Source organism: Coniophora puteana (genome assembly GCF_000271625.1).
Source record: "Coniophora puteana RWD-64-598 SS2 unplaced genomic scaffold CONPUscaffold_22, whole genome shotgun sequence".
Lineage (NCBI taxonomy): Eukaryota > Fungi > Basidiomycota > Agaricomycetes > Boletales > Coniophoraceae > Coniophora > Coniophora puteana.
Window position 1 is genome coordinate 56,745 of NW_006913074.1, and position 4,351 is coordinate 61,095.

Here is a 4,351-nt window from a genome sequence, read left to right on the forward strand (position 1 = left end):
CAGGTGGGCAGCACCAATGCCTTGATCTAGCGGGGACCCATCCAATCGGCCCCTAGGGGTCGAGCAACACTTGTAGCATGGGTACTAATGTATTTATTACATCTAACGCACATTAATAGCGGCCCACGCCGGGCTCATCCGACGGCTGGACTCCACAAAGAATAGGTCTCCCCGGGGGCCCGCCCGATAGGGATAATCTGAAGGTTTGCGGTTGCCCGCTAGCTCAAGCGGAGGAATTTACTATACCGCGATCACCTCCCCCATCTCGACATATAACACATCATATTACCATTGAATGCATTTGACATATTTATAGTAGTAGTATCAGCCCAGCCGACATGTTGCCCAGGACCGCCCCGCCGACACAGCAAGACCGTGGGCTGACGTCCACTACGCCGAGGCCGTCGGGGGTTCTGACCATCCGCCAAGCCATCCACCGGGCCGAGACCGTCGGATGGTCAGGACTGCATAGACTGCAGCTGTAAATTTGCCTAATTAGTCTAAATCATAGTACCCAGTGTAACTCAGCCCTCTGTATCGCCAACTAGTTGGCAGCTTTCTACTTGCTGAAGATCCACTAAATACATCTTCAGGGTATTGTGAGCAGATTCACAGTCGCAAGGATGGATGTGCACACGTTAAGTGTCGCGTAGATGTCCGGTTTTGCAATGGATTATATGAGGAACTACATACAACACATGACCGAAACCCAAGCTATTTAAGACATGTGGGCCGAGAAGATGTAGCGCGTGCGTCAGGAACGCAGGCCGACAGTAGTGATTAGATTTGTGAAAACCAAGTCTATTCAAACTTGCAGCGGGCGGTTGAGTCTCACTCACCCAAGAGGTAGAGGCTCCGCGGTTCCCGAAACAAACCAGGAGTCCGGAAACGGTCATAGATCGTACACGGAAATACAAGTACATGTAGAGATGACCGAAGACTGGATAATGTACGAGTGAGAGGCGTGTATGCAGTGGAAACGAGATGTAGCTAGTCAGTAAACGGCAAAAAAACGAGGTGGCGACCCGAAGGTGAGCGACCGGTCGAGCTTCAAGTGCGAGTGCACGAAGAGCTCGTATGCCTACCTGACAGGAAGGAGGAGAGCGACCGGTCTCACCGTCTCCGATAAAAGACGAGCTCATGTGCACGGACCAGTGGTTCGATGCGAGCCCTGGCCTGACGCAGGAGAGCATGGCATCTTCAGCATGAGGGAGACAGGAGCTCAACCATCCCAGCGGCCGCGCAAACGAAACAAATCGAGAGGGGGAGAACTCGTCGAGGCCCAGGGAGCTGCGCGGACGCGTGCGTCGGCGATGCTCACTGGCAGCTTGATTAGACTTGTTAAAACTCATTTAAACCTGATTACACAGTAAACTCGATGAAATCGTGACGACGCCGGATGGCCGTTGCTAGCCATCACACCCACACGGCGCGATCTGAGGGAGAGACATTGGCGCGCCGGAAGTTACTGACGGATGCGGGGACCAATTGGGTGAGGGTGAGCCTGTGTGCACAGTCTAGGCTGGAATAAATGTTTACCATAGAGGGCTTGAGCTACGTACCAATTCTGTGAGGATCCGCAACGAAGAAACAGGGAGGAGGGACAGAAAGGATGCAGCGACAACAACACTTGCCCAAGGTTTATTATCTTATCAGCAAGACGGCCTCAAAAGGATGAAGACGTCCAAATCAAGAACGAATCTGATCTGAGATGGATCTAAAGAGCACAAACAAAAAAACCAAGCAAACCGGGCAGAACTTTTGAATATATACAAGACATGCCTTTACTCCACTCCGGCTCATGGGTTGAAGGAAGGTTGACAATATGGCCCTCTGACCTTAACCCTCATTCTTTTTCCACACATAAGCAAGAATAAGCAAGAATGAATGTTGAGCCGGTAAAGATAGAAGCTACACTTCGCACCACTACGATAAATGTGTGGCTAAGTCTACATTGAGGTTGCAATACAATCAAATGCAAAATGCAACAGCAGGATGCCGGGTGAAACGCATCCGCTCATCAGTGTCACCCTTTACTGGGGGACACAGAGTACCGGGAACGGACGCAGTGATGTCAATATGACATTAGTATGTCACGGCAAAATTCCTACAGCATGTTGATATAAATTATGCTGGATGCATAGTGTAGGAGAATTTGGAAGGTGCATAGAAAAAAACATGCGTGTTTTTGAGATACAGTCCGCAAGGTAGTGAGGTATGGTGACACGGGATAGAGAAGAATAGAGGATATTAACCATATATTAAAGAAACGTCGGCTTTTCGTTTGACAATGTTTGTGTCTGGCTTGATGTTGTTTGTGGCGCAGCAAGAATGTCTTGACTCCGTCGCAGCAGTTGCTGTGTGCTGGCTGATGCGCAGTAACATCTTATTGATCAAAGTTGATAAACGCATGCACATCCATAAGGGTTTTGAAGCGTCCGTTGCAGTATATAAGAATTGCGCTGCCTCGACGAGCTTTCCAGCAGCAAACCCGGTCATCAGCCTGCATCTTGGCCCCAGCTTTTGCCTTGCTGATGACCACAAGATAGAAAGAGATCCAGCATCTCAGAGCACCAGTCTCCGGGTTTGTTGGGTTAGTGCAAGCGTGTTAGTGCGATTGTATAGTCTAGCGTCGGCATGAGAGAGTGAGAGAATGAGAGCCTTGTGAATGCTATGACCCAATAGAATTACGAAAGCGGGGTAGAGGTCATAACACTGAACAGATGAAGCCGTAAGCCAAGGCTTGGGAAGACCTAGTACCTAATCACTCAATCATTAGACACTATATACGTGTACAGGGTCCATTTAGAGTCTGCAGTATACTATCATGTTGCATGATGAATGAAATTCACCATGGGCACTAAAGAAGCACGAGAGAGTTGTTCTGGATAAACTCGCTGAGGTTTACGGGCAACTTTTATTTTGTTATACTTCATTTTCCGTGTTGTAGGAGTATTTTACACTCGTGAGTCAAAAAAGCGAGCCGTACAAAAGCAGGACTCAGAAGACATAAGTTCCTAGACTCGTGACCAGTCTCCCGAGACGCGTACCCGAAACGGTAACAGGCCTGGGGGCCTTCGCATCTGGACTGGGAGACACTGCAGACAAACTGTGATTTTTCTGTTACGAAAAGTGATTGAAGAAGGCGGACAGATGAAAGCCTTTTTCACCCATCTATTGCTGTGCGAAAAGTTGGTGAAAAGCTAAACTTTTACCTCAGAGTTTGCATTTCTGTGTGGAGATTAGATAACACAAGGCAGCCTCGCTGCGCTACGGCACTTGGGGATCTTGCCTTACCATGCTGCTCGATGGGAATCGCCATCCCATTGTACTGGAAACGAAAACTCGAACACGAGTAGACACAGTGCCCGTGGATATCTGTTGTGCAGTCCAGAACCCTACATCGTATACAAATATTTATGGACGTCCATCCTGCACCAGAAATGCCAGTGGTTATTTGGCCCTCCTTGAACAACCAATGTTAGAGATGTTAACATCATCTACAAGCCTCTGCAAGCATCTCAGTCTTTGCAAACACTGCCTGGAGTTTCAAGATAATATCAGGAGAAGGATCAATCTAGATTGACGGATGACTACTATGATCCGTGATGGATGCATGGCTACATAGCCCTATTCAGGGGTCCAAAAACATGGTTCCGAATGAAAAGTTGGAGTGAACTGGGACTCGTGTTATATACTCAGAAAAATGTTGATGTATTCCACTATTAGCCACAGGGTCGTAGTATTTCTCGCTCTCCCAACCAGAGCCAGAGGGTCAAGCAAGGCTGCCGCCGCGCGAAGCGGCATTTCCCGAGTTTAAGGATTTCAGCAAATCAAAAGCTCGCATTCCGGTGGGGAAGAACCGTCCTCTAATTATATGTAGAACAAGGTATGCGCCTTCGCTAACGCGCCGGCTGCCAAAGGTTTATCCTGACCGCAACATAGTCATTAATACGATTCAAGCGGATCTACTTGTGATGAATGGTGAAGAGAGCGAAGGAATAAGGTAATTCTATGTGTGACTGTACGAAAACATCACTGGTGAGTAGGATAGTAGCACCAACACCAGTCATGTGGATGGTGCTGCGAAGCTGCAGGCCTCCAGCAATCACTCGCCTTATATAGCCCCAACGAGCGCATCCGCATCCGTATATGCTGTGCACAGCTTTGTCAGCGTCAGTAAGCAACACTACTGCGCTTCAGTCAACGCTTCTTAATGGCTACGTCTCATTCAAGCTGCGTTTCCTATTCGGCGCCGATACACTGTGCAATACAGTGTTACAAATATTTGCAAACGAAAGTAGTCCGCTATTTTGAATAATACGATGTAGAGTTCCAAGCCAATGGTTAT